Here is a 14,616-nt window from a genome sequence, read left to right as displayed (position 1 = left end):
ACCCAGCCTCCACAATGAAAATCTCATCATTGTGGTCAATTTCTCCCAAGGCAGGCTGGCCAAACTGGGGTTTTTCCTGCTCCCACTACCTTCCTTGAGGATGAAAATCCAAGCCAGAGAGAGGGAAAGACACGAGGAGCGAACATGAAGGAAGGGGGAAGTTGACTGCTCTGTATAAATTAATCGTAGTTAATGTTAGTCCTGCAGGAGTAGCTGACCAGATGTTCATTCCTGAAGGTCCTGAATACTTGGCCGCCTTCATGTGGGTGGGCACCTCAAATTTTTAAGCAGTGAGTCTTGCATTTACTTTAGGTGGGAGGCATGGCGAGGTGGGCGGTCACCTACTGTTGTGATACTCTGGTGCATTCAATTTGGGCTCGTGCAGAGAAGCAAGCACCATTATAATGCTGCCTGGCCTGCTAAGTATTTCCAGAACTTCCTGTTTATATTAATCTTGTGTTGTTTTGATTGCTGTGATCATAGAAAAGATGTCAATTTGATTTACTTAAAAGCTTCCATCATGTTGCAATAATGTAAATTTCTTGAATGATTAAATCACACTGAAAAACTGGGCTGGGCTTGCACAGGCCTGTAAAATATTCCCACGAATACCATTTTCACGTGAGCACTCTGTAATAGAATTGGAGGCAAGGAAACTCATTTATTTGTGGGATGTTTATTTTAAATTGGGAAAATAACCTGTTTTGAGCCTGTTAAACATATAAATATGGTGTGATGGCTATTAACACAGATTTGACCAATAGACGTTTGTACTGGATGTGACCTGTGAGCTTGAGGTTCCTAATGTTTAACCACATTAAGAGCTGTTCAGGTAATATTCACCACAATGTTAATGGAGTCACACTTATCCTTTTATGTCTAGTTTGTCTGATATGTCTCACCACAGTCTCCTCCAGTGAAATAGTCCTCAGATTGCTACTCTAAGTAATTACCTGTTTGTTTAAAAGCATTTTAAAACATTCTTTTTGGCAGCACTTTCCTATTATGAGTACTCCACTAGTTGGAGTCATACCAAGCACAAAGAAAACAGTTGTGATTGTTGGAGGTCAATCATCTCAATCCTTGCAATTGCTGCAGGAGTTCCTCAGGGTAGTGTGCTAGACCCAACCATCTTCAGCTGCTTCATCAATGACCTTCCCTCCATCATAAGGTCAGAAGTGGAGGTGTTCACTGATGATTGCATATTGTTTAACATCATTCGCGATTCCTCAGGTACTGAAGCAGTCCATGTCCATTCTTGCGACATGTGGACAACAATCAGGCTTGGGCTGATAAATGGCAAGTAATGTTCGTGCCACACAAGTGCCAGGCAATGACCATCTCCAACAAGAGAAAACCTAACCATCTCCCTTTGAAATTCAGTGGTATTGGCATTGCTGAATTCCCCCAGTATCAACATTCTGGGGTTTACCACAGACCAGAAACTGAACTGGACTAACCATATAAATACTGTGGCTACAAGAGCAGGTCAGGGGCTGGAAATCTGCAGTAAGTAACTCACCACCTGATTCCCCAAAGCCTGCCCACCATCTACAAGGCACAAGTCAAGACTGAGATGGAATACTCTCCACTTGCTTGGACGAGTGCAGCTCTCACAACACTCAAGAAGCTTGAGATCAATCAGTTCAAAGCAGCCTACTTGATTGGCACCCATCCACAACCTTAAACATTCACTTCCTCCACAGTGACACACAATGGCAGCAGTGTGTACCATCTACAAGATGCACTGCAGAACTCAAAGGCTCCTTCGACAGCACCTTCCAAACCCACTGACCTCTATCACTTAGAATGAAAAGGGCAGCAGACACATGGGAACACCACTACTTGCAATTTCCGCTCCAAGCCCCCAACGATCCTGACTTGGAACTATAAAATGGATGGATTCCATCACATTCTACTGATGGCATCCCTTTTTACCGTCGGTTTGCAATGTTTTTATTGCAGTAAGAACCTTGTGTTTGGAAATTGTATGCAACTGGTACCCAATGGGACCTCACTGTCTTATCTAATTTGGGCTAGTGTTACTAATGTGCACTCCTGGCAGGGAGTCCTGCTCGTCAAGTGTGCTCATCAGGAAATCAATCACAGGCACACACATTCCCCATGATTTTCCATCATTAAATTTAAATATGGCTCCCCACTAGGCGCACATGCTTATAAAATCATCTCATTTGTTTCTCTCTAGGTCTGTGAAGTAAATTTTCAAATATTTTTGTATTTCTATTTGCAAGAAATGAAACAGATGAGAGCTAGCAGGGAGAAGAAGATTTGGTCTGGATGTGAGTTGAAGTCACGCTAGCCAGGCATACCTCAATAGCACACTCTCCTCTGAGTCAGAAGGTTGTGCCTTTGAGTCCCAATTCAGAGAATTGAACACAAACTTCTAAGGTGCTACTGTTACTGAAGGAGTGCTGCACTGCCAAAGATGCCAACTGTCAGATGAGACATTAAACTGAATCTGCTCCCTCAGGTAGATGTAAAAGACCCATGACACTATTTCAAGAAGGGAGGGAGGGGGGCGTATTATCTCTGGTATCCTGGCCAATGCTCATTTTTCAACCAACATCATTAAAAACAAAACCTACCTGTTCATTTTCTCATTGTTATTTGTGGAGGCTTGCTGTGCAGAAATATCTGCTGCGTCTCTTGCATTACAACAGTGGCTATAGTTCAAAAAGAAAGTATTCATTGGCTCTAAAGCGAGTTGGGACATCCTGAGGTCGTGAAAAGTGCTTTATAAGGTTCACCAGACTGATTCCTGGGATGGCAAGATTGTCATATGAGGAGAGGTTAGGTCAACTAGGCCTGTATTCACTGGAGTTTAGAAGAATAAGAGGGGATCTCATTGAAACTTATAAAATTCTGACAGGACTGGACCGACTAGATGCAGGGATGATGTTTCCCCTGACTAGGGGGACTAGAACATGGGGTCACAGTCTGAGGATATGAGGTAGGCCATTTTGAACAGATGAGGAGAAATTTCTTCACTCAGGGGTGGTGAACCTCTGGAATTTTCTACCACAGAAGGCTGTAGAGGCCAAGTCACTGAATATACTTAAGATGGAAATAGATTTTTAGACACTAAAGGTGTCAAGGGCTATGGGGAGAGATCAGGAGCATGGCATTGAGGTAGAGGATCAGCCCTGATCATATTGAATGATGGAGCAGACTTGAAAGGCAGAATGACCCACTCCTGCTCCTATTTTCTATGCTTCTATAAATGCTAGTCTCTCTTTGTATACTCCAGCACAGGCTTGAGATCAAACCTGTAATCTTACTAGTTTATCCACCAAGCCATTGGAGAGCCCCTGTTGCTTTTATAATTTTTTTTCTTTCTTTATTCTTTCACGGGTTATGGATGTTGTTGGCTAGGCCAGCATTTATTGCCCATCCCTAAATACCCTTGAGAAGGTGGTAGTGTGTTGCCTTCTTGAACCACCATGGTCCATGTGGTGTAGGCACACCCACAATGCTGTTAGGAAAGGAGTCCCAGGGATGACCCTGCAACAGTGAAAGAACCGTGAAATAGTTCCACGTCAGGATGGTGTGTAGTTTGGAGGGGAACTTCCATGGGTGTTCCCATGCATCTGCTGCCCTTGTCCTTTGAGTTGGTAGAGGTGGTGGGTTTGGAAGATGCTGCCGAAGGAGTGTTGATGGGTTGTTACAGTGCATCTTGTAGGTGGTACACACTGCTGCCACTGTGCGCCGATCGTGGAGGGAGTGAACATTTTAAGGATGTTAATTGAATATTGAATCATGTGAAAGGACTGACAAATAAGATCTGTATAAACTAAACAGTATATTGCATAACAAAAACAGAAACAGATATACCTGGAAAAACTCAGCAGGTCTGGCAGCATCGGCGGAGAAGAGTACAGTTGACGCTTCGAGTCCTCATGACCCTTCAACAGAACTAAGTAAAAATAGGAGAGGGGTGAAATATAAGTTGATTTAAGGGAGGGGGGTGGGGGGGTGGGGGTGGTTGTTGGGACAAGCAAGGAGGAGATAACCAAAAGATACCACAGACAAAAGAACAAAAAGGTGTTGAAGGTGGTGATATTATCTAAAAGAATGTGCTAATTAAGAGTGGTAGCAGGACAAGCAAGGTACAGATAGCTCTAGTGGGGGTGGGGTGAAATAAGACTAAAAGGGCATAAACGGTATAGATAAATGAGGGGTGGAATACATTTAAAAATAATGGAAATAGGTGGGAAAAGAAAAATCTATATAAATTATTGGATAAAGGGAGGGGGAAGAAACGGAAAGGGGGTGGCGATGGAGGAGGGAGTTCAAGATCTAAAATTGTTGAACTCAATATTCAGTCCGGAAGGCTGTAAAGTGCCTAGTCGGTACATGAGGTGCTGTTCCTCCAGTTTGCGTTGAGCTTCACTGGAGCAATGCAGCAGGCCAAGGACAGACATGTGGGCAAGAGAGCAGGGTGGAGTGTTAAAATGGCAAGTGACAGGGAGGTCTGGGTGATGCTTGCGGACAGACCGAAGGTGTTCTGCAAAGCGGTCACCCAGTCTGCGTTTGGTCTCTCCAATGTAGAGGAAACCGTATTGGGAGCAACGAATGCAGTAGACTAAGTTGAGGGAAGTGCAAGTGAAATGTTGCTTCACTTGAAAGGAGTGTTTGGGCCCAGACGGTGAGGAGAGAGGAAGTGAACGGGCAGGTGTTGCATATCTTGCTTTCGCATGGGGAGGTGCCGTAGGAGGGGGTTGAGGAGTAGGGGGTGATGGAGGAGTGGACCAGGGTGTCACGGAGGGAACGATCCCTACGGAATGCCACCAGGGAGGTGGTGAAAGGAAGATGTGTTTGGTGGTGGCATCATGCTGGAGTTGGCGGAAATGGCGGAGGATGATCCTTTGAATGCGGAGGCTGGTGGGGTGATAAGTGAGGACAAGGGGGGCCCTATCATGTTTCTGGGAGGGAGGAGAAGGCGTGAGGGCGGATGCGCGGGAGATGGGCTGGACACGGTTGAGGGCCCTGTCAACTACCATGGGTGGAAAACCTCGGTTAAGGAAGAAGGAGGACATGTCAGAGGAACTGTTTTTGAAGGCAGCATCATCAGAACAGATACGACAGAGGCGAAGGAACTGAGAGAATGGGATGGAGTCCTTACAGGAAGCGGGGTGTGAGGAGCTGTAGTCGAGGTAGCTGTGGGAGTCGGTAGGCTTGTAATGGATATTGGTGGACAGTCTATCACCAGAAATTGAGACAGAGAGGTCAAGGAAGGGAAGAGAAGTGTCAGAGATGGACCATGTGAAAATGATGGAGGGGTGGAAATTGGAAGCAAAATTAATAAATTTTTCCAGGTCCCGACGAGAGCATGAAGCAGCACCGAAGTAATCATCGATGTACCGGCGAAAGAGTTGTGGGAGGGGCCCGGAGTAGGACTGGAACAAGGAATGTTCCACATACCCCATAAAGAGACAGGCATAGCTGGGGCCCATGCGGGTACCCATAGCCACGCCTTTTATTTGGAGGAAGTGAGAGGAGTTAAAGGAGAAATTGTTCAGTGAGAGAACAAGTTCAGCCAGACGGAGGAGAGTAGTGGTGGATGGGGATTGTTCGGGCCTCTGTTCTAGGAAGAAGCGGAGAGCCCTCAGACCATCCTGGTGGGGGATGGAGGTGTAGAGGGATTGGATGTCCATGGTGAAGAGGAGGCGGTTGGGGCCAGGGAACTGGAAATTGTTGATGTGACGTAAGGTGTCAGAGGAATCACGGATGTAGGTGGGAAGGGACTGGACAAGGGGAGAGAGAAGGGAGTCAAGATAGCGAGAAATGAGTTGCGTGGGGCAGGAACAGGCTGACACGATCGGTCTGCCAGGACAGTCCTGTTTGTGGATTTTGGGTAGGAGGTAGAAGCGGGCCATCCGAGGTTGGGCGACTATCAGGTTGGAAGCTGTGGAAGGAAGATCTCCAGAGGAGATGAGGTCAGTGACAGTCCTGGAAACAATGGCTTGATGTTCAGTGGTGGGGTCATGGTCCAGGGAGAGGTAGGAGGAAGTGTCTGCGAGTTGACGCTCAGCCTCCGCGAGGTAGAGGTCAGTGAGTCAGACAACAACAACACCACCCTTGTCAGCGGGTTTGATGACAATGTTAGGGTTGGACCTGAGAGAATGGAGTGCAGTAAGTTCAGAGAGACAGATTAGAATGGGTGAGAGGAGCAGAGAAATTGAGACGACTAATGTCATGCCGACAGTTCTCAATGAAAAGATCAAGAGAAGGTAAGAATCCAGAGGGAGGGGTCCAGGTGGAGGGAGAATATTGGAGGTGGGTAAAAGGATCCGTTGAACGGGGAGAGGACTCCTGCCCAAAGAAGTGAGCATGGAGTATATTTGCATATTTCACTAGATTATCCAGAAGCCCATATTTTCTGTGGCAGTTGAATGATGTCACCCTATTTTTGAATTATGTCAATATTGTTGCCTCCCATCTTTCAGCTTCTCTCATTTTGCAGTTACCTTTGATGAGAGGAAATGTAGTCAGACATCTGTTTATTCGATTCCGTTAACTTTACAATGGAAAGATTAATTCCCATGGAAATTAGATTGTTTAAAAGTACAATGCCAAAAACAATTCTGCAAGATATTCTGCACCCTCTTACTACTAAAGTTTGCTGATTGAAGATAAGAAAAAATGTAGAAAATTTAAAACCTGCATCTTGTCTATAAGTAACATCCTTCCAAAACAGAACAGAAAAGTTATGTTAGAACTAGTAAATAAGCATGATCCTAATGCCCCTATCCTTGGTTTCTTCCTGTTTCTTATCTACATGCTGCCCTTCAGTGACATCATCTGAAAACACATTATTTTCCACATGTATGCTGATGACGCCCAGCTCTACCTCTCTACCACCTCTCTCGGCCCACTTCAGTGTCTCTAAATTGTTGGACCGCTAGTATGTCATCCAATACTGGATGAACAGAAATTCCCTCCTTAAACCCCTCTGCCTCTCAACCTATCGTTCCTTTTTTAAGATGCTCCTTGAAGCTTACCTCTTTGACCAAGCTTTTGGTGATGTGCCCTAGTACATCCTTATCTAGATTGGTGTCAGATTTTGTTTGATAATGCGCCTGCAAAGGATGCTTTACCACTTTAAAGGCAGTATGTAAATATAAGTTGTTATTGCCACTTCACATTCTTTCAGGCAGAATCACAGAATTGTTATAGTGCAGAAGGAAGCCATTTGGCCCACTGTGCCTGCACCAGCTCTCCAAATGAGCAATTCACTTAGTGCCATTCTCCCACCTTTTCCTTGTAACCCTGCACATTCTTACTTTTCAGATAGCATTCAACAGGAAATTAGACTGTTTCAGATGAACCTGCCCCCATCACACACTGAGGCAGTGTGTTTCCTGACCTTAACTCACCAAGTCTCCTTAGACAGCACCTGCCACACCCACCACCTCTACCATCTAGAAGGACAAGGGCAGCAGACACATGGAAGCACCATCACCTGGAAGTTTTCCTCCAAGCCACTCACCATCCTGACTTGGAAATATATCACCGTTCCTTCACTGTCGTTGGGTCAAAATCCTGGAACTCCCTCCCTGACAGCACTGTGGGTGTACCTACACCACATGGACTGCAGTAGTTCAAGAAGGCAGCTCACCACCACCTTCTTGAGGGCAATTAGGGATGGGCAATAAATGCTGGTTTAACCAGCAATGTCCACATCCCATTGAATGAATAAAAAAAACACTCGTTGCGGGAAAAGGTTTCTCCTCGGACCACTTTTGCTTCCTTTGCTAATTACTTTAAACCTGTGCCCTCTCGTTCTCAACTCCTTCACGAGTGGGAACAGTTTCTCCATATCTACTCTGCCCAGACACCTCATGATTTTGAATATCCTCTATCAAATCTCCTCTCAGCCTTCTTTTCTCCAAGGAAAGCAGTCCCTAACTTCTCCAATCTGTCATCATGACTGAATTTCATCATCCCTGGGACCATTCTCATGAAGCTTTCCTGCACTCTCTCAGTGCCATTTTACATCAGAAAAAGATTGGATGTGTCTTTGCCTGCTTCCTTGACAGGAAGGAATATTATTATTTAACATGCAGATTAAGAAAAAAATGGAAGTCAGCATTAAATAATTATTTCTTGTCTTGAATTATTCCTGTTTCAGTGATGAACCAGTTACAGATTTCTCTCTTCAGCCAACTCGTATGATTAACATTGGAATCCTTTTGACAGCAGTTCACAAAGCACTGATTATCCCATGCTATTAAATTAAAATATTCCAATATAATCTAAGGTGAAGAGCTGCAGGCAATATTAGTTGGCTGTCAAAATATCAAGTGAATAGAACTAGGCATTGGTAATAGCATAGAACTTCTCGTTTAGCAAAGTACCTCCTGTGCAGGGAGGAAAATACCCATGTTAATTGGCAAGTTTATGGATTTGCCTACAAAGTGAATTAAATTGAAATTAAAAGGTCTTTCCCTGTTTTGTTTATGTGAAATATCTTGTCCTGATTTAGAGCTGAAATATGAACTGACTGACTTCTGTTTCTCTACAAGTGATGTCTGACTCGTTGACTATTACCAGCATTTTCTGTTTAGTTGCGACCTATTTTACTCCTACTTTGCTTGGCATAGCTTTGACTAATTTATTTCAAGCCTGGCCATCGCATAGGTTCCTTAGCTCATTTTCTGCACTTTTGGATTGCTTGGGTGTGCTGCATGCTTTTTGATGTCCAATGTTTTAGAGTGCGATGACCTGTGGATCACCAGATGAGTGGCTTTTAGAAGTAGTTCAATCTAAAATGTCAGTTCTGCTGCTAAGCTTGGTACGTATCAGTTTACTTTGTGGTTTTGATTTGCCAGCCAATCCCATGATCAGTTTACAGATCTCATCTTTCTTGCATCTTATTCCATATCTCCTGACACTGAACTTTTCAGATGGAAATGTTTTGTAAAATGGCATCTATGTATGAATGTGTGTCTATTTGGAAGCTCATGATGAACTAACAATGGATATTGGATAAACCCCTGGTGTTTGAGAAATTGTGTACAAGAAGCTCTTAAAAACATAGGTGAAAACTTTTGCATTCTGAGAGGTTATATGTGCATTTTTATGGTATAGTGGAGAAGCTGATCAGGGCAGTTTACAGCAGAGAAGATTAAGAGGAGATTCAGTTAGAGGTGTTTAAAATCATGAAAGGGTTAGATGGGCTAAATAAAGAGAATGTGTTTCCAATGGTTGAAAGGTTGATAACCAGAGATTACAGGTTTAAGGTGATTGGCAAAAGATTGGCATTCTTGGCTGAGATCCCAGACACCATGAGACTGTTAAAACAACTGCACTCGAGGGAAAACATTGCTTGATTGATAGCCCTTGCTCTGTGATCAATTCTGTCAATTGCCCAATGCTTATTTATACAAATGTGTCAAGTGCTTGCAGTTTATGCTATTGATTCTTTAAAGGGTCTGAATAATTGACACTTCCATAGAGCTGCAGTAAAATTAGTTTTTTTTAAGAAAGGAGGCAGTTATGAACCTTTTTAAAGCTTTTTCACAAATCCTATTGTTGCTATAGAGTTCATTGGGCTCTGTAAAGAGTGAATAGTGGGTGAATGGGCATGGAAGTGCCATAGCTTGGCATGGGGGTATGGGGCAATGGAGGGTGGGTGGAGGGTCATAGGTTGGCATGGAGGGTATGAGGGACCATGGGGAGGGTGGGTGGGGTGCAAGAGTTGGCATGGATGTATGAAGGGTGAGGGCTAGAGGGCTGTTCTTTGTTTTGCTGTCATTATTGCAACTGGGACAAAGATCCAGAGCACCGAAGAAGACCATTTCAACAGCCTGCCTCGGCACTCAGCATTTCCTGTGGCTGCCTCTGAATTCTTTGAGGGCAGTGGCATTAGCCACCTTCCCTTAATGGAAATCCCGCCTTTGTTGCTTTCTCTCCCTAGGTGGGCGTGCTGAGCCAGGAAATTTCCCGACTCCCGCTACCCACCTACAGGATGAAAATCCAGCCCCATAATTCTATGCATTACACACACTGTTCTCTTTAGGATTAATATTCTACTGTTAACCTTTTGGGATTTGTATTCCATGCTCTTATTCAGAACCTGGAAGGTAAGGCTGTCACTTGCCAGTGTGTAGAATCACTTGGCCATTTTGTGGAAATGTTAAATAGAGAATACCGTAAGTACCAACACAACTGATTACAAATTGCATGAAATAAGAATTTAAGAATTAAAATAAGATGTAACTGGTTGGCACATTGGCTTTTGACAATTGCCTTTGGGCGAGGAGTGGCATCATAGAAAAGACGACCTGTATCCAAAATGGAAACTGGACAATAGAATTGAATATGAGTTTGTGGTCGGTACGTGTATTGTCTATGATTGAAAGTCAGGGTGGAATGCAGTGTGTGGGAGGGAGATTGACACACAATTGTTGAAAGCCCAGAAGAACTTTAAATGTGATTAAGGGAGGACAGCTATTGCCAGGAGCAGTCAGCAATTTCTTTATTATGACAGACATTGAAGGCCATCAGTTTTCTTCGAGAAATTAACTGAACCAGGGAAATAATTAGGCACAAACCTACATTATTATCAGACGAGACAGGCGACAATGACTGAATTACTTTTTATTTATTCTAAGCATGTTATCGTTGTTTTTATGTGTAAAATATTTGAAATCGAGTAGAGTTAAGGAAAAGGAGAGGGTTGTGCCTTTTTTGATTTTTAAGCCCATCACGATGCAAATGCCTCACGAAATATGTTACTGAATTAAAATCAAATCATTCATATTTTGGCATAACTTTTAAATCTGTTAGACCTCTACATTTTTATTTTATATTTTGAAATAATCGCATTGGATGCACTCAGAGCCCATTGCAATCGCATAGGTTGCACAGTTCTAAGGTAGCACCAGGGTGCATATTACGGATGGACATTGTTCTTTCTAAGACTTCTATAGTAACACAGTTTTTTAATCCAAATAGAATGCATTTGCAAATGTGCATTTCTTACTCAAATCTGGAAAACAGTGAGTAAGATGCTTTATCTTTTTCTGTGCTGTTTGTTGGTGACTATCCCATATCCATGTTTTGTTTTTGCTCAGGAAATCCATTTAAAGCTTTAATTTTGTCTGCCAAATCTGGAGAAACATTGCCAAACTGCAGTACCATTTCCAGGAAGCACTGTGCCTCAGTGATTTTCAGGGGGGAGGTATCTTGAAGATGGCCTGTGATTTGTCATTGGGTCTCTCACTTCTCTCAAACCCCCCCCCCCGAACTCTCGAAAAACTGCTTTTCCTCCCATTAGGAACGAACTTCACTATCGTCACCCATGATCTTCCCCATGTTTACAACAGGTCAACGTTTGCCTTCTCAGTCTGACTAGCCTATCAAACATTAGTTTGGAACAAAAAATACCTGGAAAAACTCAGCAGGTCTGACAGCGTCTGCGGAGAGGTATACAGTTGACGTTTCGAGTCCGTATGACTCTTCATCAGAACTAAAAAATATAGAAATAAGATGAAATATAAGCTGGTAGAGGGGGGGTGGGACAGGAGGAGCTCGATAGGAGGTCAATGAAGGGTCATACGGACTCGAAACGTCAACTGTGTCCCTCTCTGCAGATGCTGTCAGACCTGCTGAGTTTTTCCAGGTATTTTTGTTTTTGTTCTAGATTTCCAGCATCTGCAGTATTTTGCTTTTATCTAAACATTAGTTTGGAATCTGACTACAATATTTTGTTCTCTGATCTTGTTCTTCTATTGCAATATGATCACAATGATTTGACCATGCTCATAGTCACATCATTTACCCAGTTTAAAGCTGCAACAATGCTGCATATTTCCATTTTTCCTGGTTCTCTGGTAAAATGTAGCTTTCAAAATGGATTTCTACACAATGTGAAATACTTTTTCCTATACTGTTTTGGAATTTCCTCAAAGTATCCTCCATCTTTCTGGATAATGTTAATACTTTGATGTGCTCAATGATCAAGTTTTCTTCAGCTATCTAATCCTGAAACAATGGCTTTTGACCAATACTCTGGCTCTCTGAAAGCAAATTTGTCCATAGGGTAAAACCATTTATCGGATTTTCATACAGAGTTTCCACTTTTACTAATTTAAAAGCCTTTTTACTGTTTTTCCTCCCATTAGACCACCAGCAAATTCTCTCCTCCAATTTCCTGTGATCTCCAGAGGAACAGAAAATTATCACTACCAGCATGTTGTACTTGTGTTCTATTAGGATAGACTTGAGACATAGACTCAGACAACAGTACTTCGATCAAAAATGCTTGTCTTAAAACTTACACCTGCCTCCCAAGGCTGGAGAACTCTCCTTGTAATTAAGACCCCACTGGTCTGAATAGTCCCTGTCTCTCCCTGCATTTACTCTCTCAGGCTTTCTTCATTCCCTTGTCTTAATAATGAACTTAGGTGTAACCTTAATAACCCTATAGAATGTACAACAACTTGTAGGCAGCAATGTTGAATAGAAAAAGCCCTAAAAGCAAACAAGAGTGCCTCACACGAGAGAAATGAAAGATATTTATTTAAACTTATGCAGGCAGATCTGTTCACACCTGAATAACTGCCACAGAACTCAAACAACATTGAAAAAGAGAAAAAACAAATAATCCGTGCATTCTCCTTTGCATGTAATTAAAGACATAAGGAAGTAATTTCCTGGGTCTAAAAGTATTGTAGGTGGTTCAGCTTTACAACAGTGTTGGCTATGTGAGTTTGCTTGAATTCAGGTGTTTTTGAATAGAAACATACTTTTTTCCCCTCCAACTTTCCTATTCAACCTCTTAAAAATGTTGACTTTTTTGGGGGTTTTATACCTTGTGAAGTGACTGTTTCATGTGTGAGTATCAGTCGGGGCATTACAGTTAAGTTTAATGCTGCCCATATATTTTTTTCTATGGGCAGGCATTGGACAGCAAGAACAGAATCCATAGATAAATGATATTCTCTCTCCCAAAATCAATTTCAGTTCTAATCATTATCTTAGCTAAGATCAGGTAACTGAGTACAGATGAGGGATTGACCCTGAGATGAAAACTAGACTGTGATTCAAAGCAGTTCCTGTATTACAATCTCCTGTTATTTTCTACTTTGTTTGTTGTTTCTGATAATTAGTGTATTGGGGAAGATGGAAGCCATATTCAAACTTCTGCTAATTGACAGGGTAGAACCTGGTCTCATAAATCAAATAACTGAGTTAAAATTAATTCAATAAAGAGAGGATTCGCATTACTATACTGAAGGCATTTTCTTTTATTAGATTATCTCAGGCAGTCAGCCAATTCCATTGTACCAGATCCAGTAGTTGCTGGTAATCACTGAATACAAATGCAATTTTTAAAAAAGTTTTTATTATCTTGACTATCTTCAGTTTCTATGAAATAAAAAAAAATGTTTATCTGTCAGGTGCACTTACTGCATGAAGATCACACTCCATTTTAAACCACCATAAAGACTTTTTTCTTTTAAACTCTTAAAATGGTACATTGAAAAGAACATTGGTTGGCTTGCAGCATGTTGCTGTCGTGGATATAACTCCACAGCAGTTCATTTTCATCAATGTCCTTTAACATCTATTTAAACTCCAATCTCAAATTATGAAGACCTTAGATTCTGGAAGTAATACATCTAGATAATAGTTTGTGATTTGTTCCCTGTGCTGCAACAAGTAGGTCTGAAGCACATTTGACATTGGGCCTTAGACCTTGAGAACAGCAAACTGTAGACAGCTGCTGGGCATTCTGTGGCAGAATTTCAGTTTCAGACAGCTGTTGCCTAGGAGGGGGTTAATGATTGGGCAGGGTGGGAGTAAAATTGTGGGAGAGCAGGGGGGCAGTTGGGAAGGTGTGAGGATGGGGAAGTGATTTGGGAGGGATGTCATAGGGATTCAACTACTGTTTAAATCGGAGGCCTGAGCTGGTGGGCAGTGTTGGCTTGTCTTGTCAGGTCAACCTGTAAGGAGGGATATCTCAGGCCAGGAGAGGCCCAGCACGGGCAACTAAATGAAAAAAAAATCCTTGTTGGTCAGGAGAAGCAGAAGCGTTTGGTAAATGGCAGTGAACTTTTTAAACTTACCATTGTTCTCCTCCTCCTCCTGAAACAGGTGAGTTGTAGTTCCTTGGGAGATTTTACTACTTTAAAAACACTGTTCTAAATGCACAATGTTGATGGTTTGTTCCAGACACTGGTTGTCTACTAGTACCTCATCCAAGTGTCTGTACTCCATGTCAATCTTGATTAGCAAAGGGAGCTCCCAGCTTCTTTTCCCCACGACCAACCATTTCCTAAAAAGCTAGTTTGTCTCTAGGCCTCTCTTAACCATGGCTTCACCCATCAGCCACCTCCTCAACACCACCGCCCCCACCCACCAACCCTCCCTTGCACCCCCTCACACTCCATCTTACCACTTACCTTAAAGGGAACAAATTATAATGTCAACTAGCATGGAAAGGGAAGCCAGGTGGTCAACAGTTCTGTGGAAATTGGGGAAAAGAGAGCAGGAGGTGAGACTTGTGAACAAGATGAGTTCAAGAATGGGCATGAGAAGAGAGAAAAATTAGCTTTTTAGGACATGGTTGGCAGTGACGAAAAGAAG

The 14,616-nt window shown here is 42.7% G+C and overlaps 1 protein-coding gene across 2 annotated transcripts in view; it reads left to right on the top strand.

The window, feature by feature from the left end:
- alcama (activated leukocyte cell adhesion molecule a) overlaps positions 1 to 14,616 on the top strand; it is a 248,297-nt gene that overhangs the window by 130,975 nt on the left and 102,706 nt on the right. Inside the window, exon 1 of one of the 2 annotated variants that reach the window (XM_078560050.1) lies at positions 8,261 to 8,281. The exons of the other annotated variant lie outside the window; for it this stretch is intronic. The gene's annotated coding sequence lies outside the window, so the exon portion shown is untranslated. Of the gene's footprint in view, positions 1 to 8,260; positions 8,282 to 14,616 lie in introns of those variants that run through there. 2 annotated transcript variants of the gene reach the window in all.

This window comes from Cetorhinus maximus, chromosome 16 (assembly GCF_964194155.1).
Source record: "Cetorhinus maximus chromosome 16, sCetMax3.hap1.1, whole genome shotgun sequence".
Classification (NCBI taxonomy): domain Eukaryota; kingdom Metazoa; phylum Chordata; class Chondrichthyes; order Lamniformes; family Cetorhinidae; genus Cetorhinus; species Cetorhinus maximus.
This window is presented reverse-complemented; position numbering and strand designations above follow the sequence as displayed.